This window comes from Leuciscus leuciscus (assembly GCF_965113295.1).
Source record: "Leuciscus leuciscus genome assembly, chromosome: 6".
Classification (NCBI taxonomy): domain Eukaryota; kingdom Metazoa; phylum Chordata; class Actinopteri; order Cypriniformes; family Leuciscidae; genus Leuciscus; species Leuciscus leuciscus.
Window position 1 is genome coordinate 46,122,301 of NC_138730.1, and position 13,687 is coordinate 46,135,987.

Sequence of the window (13,687 nt, forward strand, 5' to 3'; positions counted from 1 at the left end):
ATAAATTCTACTAGAAACAAACCTTGTTGTATTATTTTAATTTAATACTGTGAAGCTGCTTTGATACAATCTGTATTGTGAAAAGCGCTATACAAATATACTTGACTTGACTTGACTTGACATTTCGAGGAATAGAGCCGTCGAGTAGACGGGGCCCTAGCCTGCGTGATCGTGTTTAACACTCCCTCTGGGAGGTCAGCGGGTACCCGTTGATGGCCCATACATGAAGGGACCACAGCTCTGGGTGAGGATGCCAAATCGAGCCCTTGGCCTGAGAGAGGAGGTCCCTCCTCACTGGTACTGGCCGTGGTGTCCTCTTATTTGGGGACAAAAGTGCGTTAGCGCGTTGTCTACTGCCAGCATTTCCAGGCAGTTTATGTGCAGAAGCTTCTCCCGTTCTGACCACTGGCCGAAGAACGGTCTGCCCTCGAGCAGCGCTCCCCATCCCGAGGTGGATGCGTCTGTAGACACCACCCTCACACTCGAGGAAGTCCCCAGGCTTACACCTGATCGGTACCAGTCGGATGCTTTCCAAGGTTTCAGAGCTGTGATGCATTTCTGATTGACCTTGAGACGAAGCAGACCGGAAGTCCATGCTCTGCGCGGTACTCGCGCTTTCAGCCAGAACTGTAGCGGGCGCATGCGAAGCAAACCCAGCTGAAGTACTGATGATGCTAAGGCCATGAGACCCAGCATCCTCTGAAATTTTCTGAGCGGGACAGACGCGCCGCAGCGGAAAAAGTTTGCTGCGCGCTGAATATCCAGTGCGCGCTGCGGTGACAGTCGCGCTATCATAGACAGCGAGTCCAGTTCTGTGCCCAGAAAAGATATTATCTGACTGGGGAACAGAGAACTCTTCGCCCAATTGACTCTGAGACCCAGATTCTCAAGGTGTTCGAGTAAAATGGTCCTGTGCTCTATGAGCTCCGAGTGTGATTGAGCTAGAATCAGCCAGTCGTCCAAGTAGTTCAATACTCGCATGCCCCGGAGTCTGAGGGGTGCGAGCGCTGCGTCCATGCACATCGTAAATGTACGGGGTGCTAGGGACAAGCCGAACGGTAGGACTGTGTACTGATATGCCTGGCCCTCGAAGGCGAATCTCAAATATCGCCTGTGACGTGACGCTATCTGTATTTGAAAATACGCGTCCTTCAGATCTATTGACATAAACCAGTCTCCTCTGCGAATTTGCGCAAGGATTTTTCTGGTTGTGAGCATTCTGAACTGGCGTTTCACAAGCACTTTGTTCAGCGGTCTTAGATCTAGTATGGGTCTGAGACCCCCGTCTTTCTTCTGTACCAGGAAGTATCTGCTGTACAGCCCCCCTTCGCTCTGAGCTTGAGATAAAGGCTCTATGGCCCCTTTGCTCAACAGTTTCGATATTTCGGCTCGAAGTAGGTGTGCTACTTCTGTTTTCACCGTAGTTTCGACGCGCGTCGCACCACGGCGAGGGCGTCGACAGAACTGTAGTGAATAGCCTCTCTTTATAATGTCTAGCACCCACTCCGAAACCCCGGGAAGCACTGCCCATGCATCTGCATGAATGGCTAGGGGTTGAATGCGAAGCACGCTCTGATCGCTTGGCGACAGAAGAGCTTCGGTGTGCTGTAACATAAGCGTCATGCTTACGACATTTGAAGCAGGGGGCGCGCTGATCACAATCTCCTCTGCGGCGGTCAACCGAGAGGGGGAGGGCTGGGCGAGTCCCGTAGGACTTGTCATGTCTGTGAGTGAATGTGGGCGCGGGATAGCGGGCACATTTACTGCACTGAGTGCATTGTCCGCCTGAGCAGAGTGAATGCGTGCTGGTTTCGTTTTTACAGTGTTTGTGGGCACTGGGCAGTGGGCACATTTACTACGTTTAATGCGCAATCGATCTGGGTCGATTTTATGTGCGCGAGCCCTGTGTGACGGGCTGTGCTTGTGTGTAGGAATGAGCACTGGCAGTGGGCATTTTTTCTACACTCATAACACCATCGGCCGTGGCCGGAACACCAGAAAATACACTCTTTATGGGATTTATCTGGGTAGCCGTAAAAACGGCATTTGTGTGCAGGCAAGCGGGCAGCGGTTCCGGCTTGTTTACTGCAGAATACACTGGAACAGTCACATTTCTTGGAACTGAACGAGCGATGAGTTTTGGTGGAAGTCCGGCCGCGGCGGGACTTGAACACCGTCGTTTCCCTAGGCGTGCTAGGACGACTTCGGGACCTTGGGCTTCACCGCAATCCTAGGCCGTGGCCCACGCGGAGCGGGGCGGCGGCTAGTCGAGCGAGAGTGCGGTCTCGAGCTTCGGGCCTGTCGGCGCTGCAAAGTGGCGGCGGTGGGCGGAGGCTGTGGCTGTGAGCTCCGAGCAGACGGATTCGCACGACCTGCTGTGGAACTGGAGCGCTTCGGTAGGAAGTTTAATTCGGTAGGTAGCTCAGCGAATCTTTCCACGAAGTCATTGACGGAAGATCCAAAGAGGCCAGCAGAAGAAAGCGGGGCGTTGAGGAACGCGGTGCGCTCAGACTCAGACATCTCCGAGAGCGTTAACCACAGGTGTCTCTCAGCAACGGTGAGAGAGGCCATGCTCCGTCCTATGGCCTGTGCAGCAGACTTAGTAGCGCGGAGAGCGAGGTCCGTGGCACTTCTTAAGTCTGGCACGCATATCGCTTCTGGTCCTTTCTCGTCCAGCTTTCGGAGGAGATCGGCCTGGAAGATTTGCAGGGTGGCCATAGTATGCAGCGCTGACGCAGCCTGCCCAGCGGCGGAGAAAGCGCGACCGAGCAGGATTGACGTCGTGGGGCAAGCTTTAGACGGTAGCGCCAGCTTAGCGCGCCGTCCAGCGGAGGGCGGGCAAAGGTGGGCTGCTATCGCTTCTTCGACCGGCGGGAGCGAATGGTATCCTCTGTCTTTGGCACCGTCAACAGCGGAGAATGCCAGCGAGACAGAAGAGTGCATTCTAGCTGAGAAGGGGGCGTTCCATGACTTGGCAACTTCTTCATGTAACTCAGGAAGAAAGGGTGCCGGTCTGGACGCAGGCGAAGCGCGATCCCCAGGAAGGAAGAATCCATCCAGCCGGTTGTGAGCAGGCTGCTCAGGCGTTGACCACTCGAGGCCGAGGCTCGCCGCGGCCTGTGCGAGTACACGCATCAGCTCTGTCTCGATGCTAGCTCTTTTGCCCGACGGTCCACGAGCAGAGGGCGCGAGATCCACAGAGCTCGCCCAATCCTCACTGCCCGACGCCAGGATAGAGCAGGTATCATCCTCCCCAGACGAGGCTTTCTCATCAGCTGTCCGTCAGGAAGTGACGCAAGCGAAGCCGGTGAAGCAGGCGGGCGAACCGGCGAGCTTTGGCGGGTTGGGGAGGGTTCCGGGACCCGCTGAGCATGGCGCTTTTTACGCCGCGGCACCGCAGCGGGCGGGGGTGCAGCCTCGGAGAAAAATGCCAGGCGAGTCCTCAGAGTCACCATAGGCAGTAGCTCGCAGTGAGGGCAGCCGCCGTCAGCAAGCGCAAGAGCTGCACGATCCTCACCCAGGCAGGAAACGCAGATCACATGGCGGTCCCCGTCGCTGAGTGGGGCTCTGCACGAGCCACAGGAAGAAGGCATCTTAAGAAAGACGCCGGCTCTTTTAGAGAGTGTGTGTCGCGGCGGCGAACACACACACACAGATCAGAGAGTGAAAGGATAGCGCAGCAGGAACGGCGACTGAAGGCGGCACGGCCAGCGACTTGCTGAAGAGATGAAAAATCAGATATCAGCTGCCTGCGAGCCTTATTTATAGGCCTAAGCCACGCCCGTTTCGGCGGGACGTGACGCAGTGGGCGTGAAGCACCCTCATTGGGTCTGACGTCACGCTTGGCCTCGCTCGATAGGCTGCTGCAGTTGCCGCAGGACAGCCAATAGGCACGCGAGCCGTCTTGCCTATGTCTGTATGCTGCTGCAACGCGTTTTACATTAATACAAAATTAAGGATAATTTTTTGGCTTCAATATCTCGCGGAAAAGGGATTTTCCCCTAGCATAAGATACTTGCGCAGTACGAGAGACCTCTCGTAAGAGAACTATAATAGTATCTCAGTTATACTAAAATAACACTGGCTCACAATGATTTTTCTTTAAAGCTGCTTTGAAGCAATTTTAATTGCATAAAGCAATATATAAATAAACTTGACAAAAACAGAGACTGAGCCTATTTTAATGTTTTATTATTTATAAAAAATTTTAAAGAAGTATTCTATGTATTTCTTATTATAGACAAATTATTAGAATATAAAGCAAGAATTTTCCTTTATTTTGTATATTCAGTCGCTGAAACTCCTCAACTAATGGGTCACGTGTGTCAACATTAAATACAGTCTGAAGTCCTTAAAAACAAGTGGACAAAAAACATTCAAAAGTAAAGAATGATTAAACTTTATTGGACATGAGCAGTCATACAAAGACCCAATATAACCGACCCATCTACAATCAAGAAACATCAGACTGAGGCTCATCCTGTAAATAAATACTGTGTTCCTGAATGGACTTTCACCCTCCAGTTCAATTAAGTGCTGAATGTATCTAAGGAAACCTTGGCACAAAAGAAAAGAAGTTCCCAAAGACTTCTGGTCTACAATCACACTGCTAGACCAAAAGCTGATCGCAGGAACTACTCCAACATGGAAACTGATTGATTTTATATAATTAGCTTTTTTCAAATAATAATCTAAAAGACCATTTCAGTCCAAACTCAATGACAAAAATATGTACAGTAATTACTTCTGTAGGGCTGAATAACCACGAATCAGTTGCATACACATCAAGTCATTTTTCCCTGTATAATGGAGTTAAATGTAAAGCTCTTTTTTAGCACGATTTTTTAATCGCAACCCAGATCGACTGATGCGAAATCCGATACATAAAAATAAAGATACAGAGCCATTTTAAAGGCCTAATGTTGTTTTAGAGTCTCCTACAACAGGTTTACATGCGTCAAAAAAACACTTTAATTATCTCATAATATACACCAGCTCTTTTCTCTCAGTGTCTGAAACAGTTAGTTCGAAGATTCAGGCCACATCCACACGAAGCCAGAGCTTTCCCTATCTGATCTTTTTTTTTTCCCTCGTTCTAAAAAGAAATCCGTAAACACGGCGTCGTCTCAAGAAATATCTGCGTACACACGAAACCACTGAAACCGACTCAAAACCATGTAGTATACATGCCAGACCAGTATGTGGCGCTGTAATTCTGCCACGGAGATACACCATCTTAAGAAGACTTGGAGCATGCGCATAAACCTTGCACGCTGTACACCAGGGATAGGCAACTTCGGTCCTGGAGGGCCACTGTCCTGCAGAGTTTAGCTTCAGCCCTGATAAAAACTCACCTGCCTGTATCTATCTAGTAATCCTGAAAACATTGATTGCCTTGTTCAGGTGTGTTTAATTAGGGTTGGAGCTAAACTCTGCAGGACAGTGGCCCTCCAGGACCGAAGTTGCCTATCCCTGCTGTACACAATAATAATAATAGGCTCAGTAGCTTCTTCTTCTTCTTTTTTTTTACCAAGAACTTTATTGAACAATATAAACAACCATAAATGGCCTGGTACAAAATTTGAAATGTCTTCATCAGACAACAGACAAGCATTATAGCATAAGAAATAAAATATAAATAAATAAAGAAGTAAAATAAAGAAATAAAATAAAAATACATTCAAGTAAATGACAAATAAAGAAATAAAAGAGGCTCAGTAGCTTCTGCAGGACGAACACAAGCATGTCGTCCACAGTTGTTGTTGCTGTTACTTGACGTAGTGTGTCTGACTCGGGTCGACACGTGGGGTGATGACATCATCGTTTCACTAAATATACAGATTGGCTGTACACACGAAAAAGCAAGGGTGTCGTTTTCAGATTTATCCACTCCGGGACCCGGTTTAAAAAAAACAGTGGTTTCAGGCTCTCAAAACGCCGGATCCGTCTGGACGAAATGCCGATACGATACTACATTTTTACGTATACAGCTAAACACGTCTCCGTGAGGACAAGGCCTCAGTCTCAGATTAAATGTAAATTTCAAGATCATACTCATTACTAAATGGTGGATTAAATGCTTTGAATCAGTCTTGTGGGCCATGCATTGTAATGTGATCTGGAGATTGCGCCCAAGATTTCTTTCTTTTTAACACACAAAACAAAAGGAGAAAATAATCAGGAGAAATTTTATTATTATTCATATATGTCATTTTGCTCTTATATTCATGAAGTTATCTGGTTAAATTTAATATTTTGGGAGCAACCAATCAGATCCCTGACAACATTCTTGTACTGAACAGCAGCATTTATCTCAGTTTCTCGACCCTTCTACTCACAGTAATCCACTATCTAACCCTGTCGTCTGCTGATGTTCAGGATGTTCAGAGCTCTTCTGAATGACTGAGATCCCGTCCATATCCAGCTGTACTGAATGAACACTGAAGGAACCGATGCCCTGGACCAACACCATTCAAAAATACATTTGACTTTTCCAACACACACAGTGATCCAGTGACACAAAACACACCGTTCTTGAAGTCTGACCGTGACCATCAGCCGCTTGTTTCTGCAGCAGGTTCTGTGCTAAACGAGTCTTTCCAGTGTAAACCAGAAGGAGAAGCTGCTGCAGGACAGACGGGAAGTCTTGAGTAGATTGTGCTTCATGTGGCAAACACCTGTACATCGGCCTGAAGCAGTGCGGTGGAGAAGAGGCAGGCATGGTTTGAGCTGCAGACCTATGCTGCGTTCCAAACCGCATACTTCCCTACTATTTAGTATGGGAAAAAGAGTAGGCGAGCAAAAAAGTATGTACGAATCCAAAAGAGTAGGCGAGAATTACCTGGGTGACGTACGAATTATCGCGAGATTCGGACTTAAGTGCGTTCGAATATGCCTACTTTCCTACTATATAGTAGGCGAAAACAGTACGTGAAGGAAGCAGTACGTTCGAAAGATAAGTATTCATAAAAGAGTAGGCGAAAAGTTCCCGGATGGCTTACTGCTTCCGGCCAGATTTTTGAGTGCTCATCTGATGGATACTCTTCTATCCCAGGAGGCCACGCGAGAGGATACGTCATTATCAAACATCGTAGAGATCAGCGACGCGGGCGCTTTCAAATGTGAGTAAACACGTTCCTTCTGTTAAAATCGCATATGTTGAACTACTGTAGAGTAAACTGTTGAATTGTTGAAGGTGTAAAGACGTTACACAGTATAGTAGGCTATAGTTGTGATTTTGCTGTACGTTTTATTATAACGTTAGAAGGGAGCTCCAGTAAGGACACGTAAGTTACGTCTCTAAAGTGGATTTACATAAACAAGCCATACATCAAAGACGCTTATTTTAAATGTCTATTTACATCTGACAGGAAAATCTTGAAATATCACAACATGAAATAGACATCTGAGTGATAAATGTGTGCTATTATGTAGAACAAATCTATAAAGTAACTAACGTTAAACATAAGTTATCTATTTTATTTGTCCATTAGTAGTTGATAAATTGAGGAACATTTATGTTGGATAAAAAGTAAAAACAACCTCAACATGTAAATGTAGTGTTGAGCTCATAAATCACAGTAATGTGAATCTTGTCTGGATGTTACAGGGAATGTGTGTTTATCCGGTGAAGAGTGGCTCATGAAGGCTTTGAGTGAGTATACTACAGAAATGAATAACAACAATTTAAATCTTAAGTTATAGTTTATTTTAATTATTGTAGTTTCAAACAGAGCTATTGCAGCACTTTTCTGATTCTTGATTTCTGTGCATTTGCTGCACAGCTTTTGTGGTGGAGCAGGACCTGCAAGGGAAGATGATGGCAGCATTTGTGGAAAAAAAGCGTTTTTGTCTTCTAAATAATACTGAAATCAAATGACATTGTGCGGTTAAAATGACTGCTTTTGTGTTATGTTTGTGCATTTTGTAGGATCTGAAATGTCAACAGGCTGGTGTGAACACTGAGGATGAGGAGCCCAGAGCTGAATCCTGGAGATGGTGCCATGGACGAGTCCCTCCATCACTCCACCTGCCCTTATGAGACCCTCCATCACTCCACCGGCCCTTATGAGACCCTCCATCACTCCACCTGCCCTTATGAGACCCTCCATCACTCCACCTGCCCTTATGAGACCCTCCATCACTCCACCTGCCCTTATGAGACCCTCCATCACTCCACCTGCCCTTATGAGACCCTCCATCACTCCACCTGCCCTTATGAGACCCTCCATCACTCCACCTGCCCTTATGAGACCCTCCATCACTCCACCTGCCCTTATGAGTCCCTCCATCACTCCACCTGCCCTTATGAGACCCTCCATCACTCCACCTGCCCTTATTGCCTCAGATTGTGAAGCACAACACATCACGCAACAACCTCCGGCATGAAGGCACGGCTCACCTCTGGCGGTCAGCTGATTCATCAGAATAAAGCCGCAGAATGGGAACCGCTGTGTTGAGATGGCAGAAGGATGTGGGGTTCAGCGCCTGTAGCCTACTGTACATACATGATTGTAGTTTGAATAAAGCTTTGTTTCATGTGTTGACTTATGCATTTGTTTATTGTGTGATGGTGACTTTCATTCATTCTTTTACTAATTTATTAATATTTCTCAATGTTGTCAGTAAATAAAATATAATTATTTAATTAATGTTTTATTTAATTGTTTGAAAGAAAATGTAGATATGTTCATTATATACACATCTAGTGTGTATTCAATCATGCATAGCTATGTCATGACATACATTACAATTTGTTTGTTTTATTGAATTATATCATTTTCAGTAAAAAGTCATATAATTAAGTATTGGTCAGCATTTATCGTTTTTATTATTGTATGTTTTGGGGTGGGATAGCAATGCAATTCATTCTGAGGTAATATCAATTTTTAGTATATGATACTTAAATTTTTAGAGTACAAAATCAACAGTTTTCCTCCAAAGGCGAATCTTCGCACAGCTGACCTTTGTGCAGATATTACAAACGCTGAGGAAACCCGTTCTATGTAGGGCTGTCAAGTTACTGATGTTATGAGATCTGTAAAAAATCTCATTATGTATGCAAACCCATAATATATATATATATATATAATGGGTTTGCATACATAATATGAGATTTGTTACACAGGAAAAAAGAACCTACAAGGTTTAATATTTTAATATATATTTTCTTAAATAATTCATCATAATACATTTTAAAAAAGCATTTTTTGTTATTTATAGGCTAGGCCTGAGGGATGAAACAACAGTTAAATTCTGTTAAAAAAACAGTTAAAAAAAAAAAAAAAAAAAAACTTTTGCTTGTGGATGAAAATGTTTGGATATAAAAAATTAACAACATATTTAGAGATGACTATTTTGGGATTTCGTAATAGAAATAAATAGGATAAAACGGTGGTTCACATTAGTAGGGTTAAATAAAAGAAATCAACCCTAAATGTATGCACAAAATAAATGGGCAGCAGTTTTTTTTAAAAGACCACAAAATGAGCAAGTTTAATCAATATCAAGATATTTACAGATAGATGAATTAAACGTGTCCGTTCGATTCTTTTAAGTTGTTGCGCGTGTGATAACGCGTCGTAGGTCACATGATAACGTCAACATGGCAGATGTCCGGCTCGCATTCATACTCAACGAGATTTGGCTATAAAGTACCTACTCTTTTAGCGCTCATTAAGTAAGTACTTATTGAAATTAAGTACCTACTCATTGAGTATGCGGTTTGGAACGCAGCCCTAGACTGAATTTAGGCATCATCAAACTCCACAATATGCTTCATGTTCCCTTATGTTGGCAGTGAAATTATGAAGTGAACATGTATCCTTCACAAGTAACGTAATGCATTACGATGAAATATTGATTTTAAATATAACTTTAGATCTGTCTGATTACAAATTAAAAAAAACATTCTGTTCCTGGTTAAAAAAAAAGATTTTGCAACAGCTGACTGTAACATTTTTGACAAGTCAAACATGTCAGTCTTTTTAATAGTAATAGTAATAATAGTAATATATCTTTATTGTCCACAGAGGTGGAAAATTGTGTTTGGCTCACCAGCCATTAGAATAAGTATACAAGCAGTAATGAGAAACACAGATATAAAACAGACAGATTCACATTACATAAAAATAAAAATAAATAGATAAATAATCACATTTCATGCCATAATCATTTGGATTATCAGTCACTTGCCGAACAGCATTTGGAATAAAAGACCTCTTAAACATTTTTATTTGCTAGAGGGATTCTGTAGCGTCTACCTGATTTCAGGGGCTCAAATTGACTGAAGAGAGGATGAGAACTATCTGCAAGAAATGTCCTCACCTTCTTCTTTGCCCTTTCAGCATAGAGCTGTACTAATGGCTTCTGTTGTCTGCCAACTATTTTGCTTGCCATTGACACAATTCTGGCAAGTTTGTTCTTAGATCTGCAGTTTAAATGATCATTCCAGACTGTGAGATGAAAAGTTAGTACACTCTCTACTATAGATTTGTACACAAGTTCTAAAATATGCTGACTAAAGAAGAAATAAACGTTGCTAACATTTAAAAAACAAAACAGGTAATTTTATCAATTTATTAATGTCTCCAGCACGTTTTATAATTACACAAAAATCAAACATCGGTCACCCCTCACACACGTTATCACGTCCGTCAAAACCTTAAACTCTGTCGGTTGGAATATTAGAACTAAAAACAGCGGTCCAGGGAGTAGGCCTAAATGCATTACCTGGAAACACACACTATGAGATGTTTCGGCTACATCATCATTTTCCGAGAAGAGGAAGAAAATGGCATCCAGAGCGGCTTCAGCATGAGGCTTCAGTCCGATTGAATCGGGAATGATCACGGAACCGAGTGAAATACTTTACACTGCAGACTAAAGAAAAAGAAAAACACAGATCCAATTGAAAATTTTACAGAGTTAGTGAACATCATTTAATATGTGTTGTACGTTATACATTTTGACAGACATTTTTTAAAGATGATACTATTTTACATGATTTGTTACATTTAATTACCCCTTAGCAAATAGCATTGGAACAGCGCTTCTGATTCTGTGTGTATATATAAATATATACACACATAAATCTGGGATTAAAAATGAAAGGATTTATAAAGAAAGTTAAAAAATAAACACACATTTTTGACAAAATAATCAAAAAACATTCAGGGTCCTTTCATACACCCGGCTCAATGCAACATTTTTTAAATAGCAAATGCATTTGTGCCCATCTGTGGCCCATGGGCTGCTGGTCTGAGAACGAGGTGTGTGTTCTGGCGCATTGTTGACACGTTGCTATTTTGAGGAACTGAAATAGACTGAGACATTGACCAAGTAAAACCTGGTCTAAAGTCAATGGCGCAATCTTTTTTTGTTATTTAAAGAGCGCGTTAGTAATATGAGCCTATAGACGGGTCCACAACGCGAGTACACTCTGCTTATTATACACACAGGGACGAGAATACAGAATCTGCCCTGGCGCGAGCGCAACTGGCTTTTAAAGAGAATGGGAAATGACACTGTTTTTTGGCACATTACACCCAAAACACACTCATTACACATTAGGAGAATAGGGACAACGCTTTTAGACCATGCGCTTGTGGACTTGCGCCCTGTGCTTTAGACCATGCGCTTAGCCTTAGATCATTAAATAGGCAGATTCTGTAGTTTATAGGGCCTTAATGTTAATTACATATCAATATGATTTCTGTTTATACATCTCCACCCGACAATATTATGTCGTCAAAATTATAAATGTCAACATTATAAAGACACAATTTCTCTTTCATTAATTTGATATAATTCAAGTTTTCTTAGTGTCTTCATGCTTATCATGCTTCTTTGATCTTCTTGGGAAAAGTTTTGAGATCATGGTCACACCAAGTGCTCCTCTGGTTCCTGAATGTTCCACAGACTCCGGGATGGATCGCAAAGACCCGAATCCTGAGCTATGAGATGAGACTTTTGAGCGCAACGAGCTAAAAACTGAATCGCTGTCTGCTCCTGATCGTGATCTTAATGAACCGTAAGCAGAACTTCCCACAGACAATGTGTCTGACCGCTGATCTCCACTCACTGGGGGAAAAACAAACATTTAAATCAGTAAAAGGTTTGAAACTCTTATAGAACAAAATTCTGACATTTAAAACTTTCAATATGTTCCTAAAAATAACGCAGTCTATTGGTAATCATTAAAACATTATACAAATACTTTATTAATCAGACTGTATTTTACATGATTTTTCCCCATTTTATCTATGAAATATCTTTATAACAAGCCTGATTGCTATTTATTGCAAGCATTAAAAGTTGACCATATAGATGTATAGAGAAGAAGAAAAGATCAGTATAAACAGGTGCTTAAACTCCAGAAAATGTTGATCATCAACCTAAGAAGATCAAACTAAATACTATATGTCCATTTTTATTTTATTTCATATCAGGTTTGCATTTATTGTCATAAATTCAGTTATCAAAAATTTAGAAAATGGAAGGAGATGTAGGCTAGAAAGGGTCAAAATTTTATTATGGGGAAAAATATGTGGTGACAAATTTATGACAATGTAAACTAAATATTATATCTTAACAACACAACAGATGGTATTCATGGAAAACGTGAGCTCTAATGTAGTAAAGAAGGTCACAGGGAGATCAAAATGTACTGAAAATGCCAAATAAAACAAGACACTCACTGTTTGGTGGTAGAAATTGAAGGCTGTTACTTCGTTTTATGGCCCCTGACTCGTAACTTGTGTGAGATGAATCTCTGGAATGTGATGAACCGAAAATTGGGTCTGCTCCTGATCGTGATCTGAATGAACCATAAGCAGAACTTCCCACAGACCATGAATCAGATCCATGATCTCCACTCACTATAATAATGAAAGCAGAGAGCAGATCAGTAGAACATTTACAACATTAATGCATTTGACAGACACTTTTATCCAAAGCAACTGACATGGCATTGAAGGAATACATTCATCAGTTCATGTGATTGTAATTAATTCAGATGGTCAACTTTATGCCAACTCTAAATGGGTCAGGGAAGGAGGATTCACTTCATTGCAGAAATTTGGTTCACACAGAAACAGAACATTAGGTATATGATTACAATGTTCAATGTTGTTTGACCCTGCAGCTTTTGCCTGGTTTCCTAATGAAGCTAAACAGGGTTAAACCCAAGTATAGGTCTCTGCAGGACAGTAATAGGAGTTACCAGATCAGTGGGTGAGGCCATAAACAGAGGGGCGTTTTCGACTGTGTTCCCTGATTTGCCCACGTCACAGTGTGGGTAGGGTTTAGGGCTGGGTAGGGTTTAGGGGTGGGGTTGGGTGAAGGGCATCATTTTCATTGCATGATTTATAAACACCCTCCAGTTTGAAAACACCCACAAATTTAGAAACACCCACTTTTGTTCCGCAGAGACCCCATACTCGTTAAACCTGGTCAGTATCAGGAAGGTAAAATGCAGTCTTGGTAATAGAACTTATATGAGATTGAAATGTAAGCGACGAATCAAATGTTACACCCATATTTTTAACAGTATGAGATGGAATTAATGTAGATAAATAGATGATAGATAATAGAATATAATGTAGCCCCACCAATAGATAAATTCAGTTCAGACTTTTTAAACCTTAAAAAGGCAAGACCATAAAGATAAATCAGAATTATAATTTTA

General features: G+C 42.5%; 1 protein-coding gene and 1 long non-coding RNA gene across 2 annotated transcripts in view; one reads left to right on the plus strand and one right to left on the minus strand.

The window, feature by feature from the left end:
• The window catches only part of LOC309501218 (uncharacterized protein), a 175,767-nt gene that overhangs the window by 144,466 nt on the left and 17,614 nt on the right, over window positions 1–13,687 (minus strand). The gene's annotated exons all lie outside the window — the stretch shown is intronic.
• Window positions 6,980–8,069, plus strand: LOC309501237. Its single transcript, XR_014206803.1, has 3 exons — window positions 6,980–7,121; window positions 7,610–7,654; window positions 7,931–8,069. It is a non-coding gene; the product is annotated as an uncharacterized lncRNA (long non-coding RNA).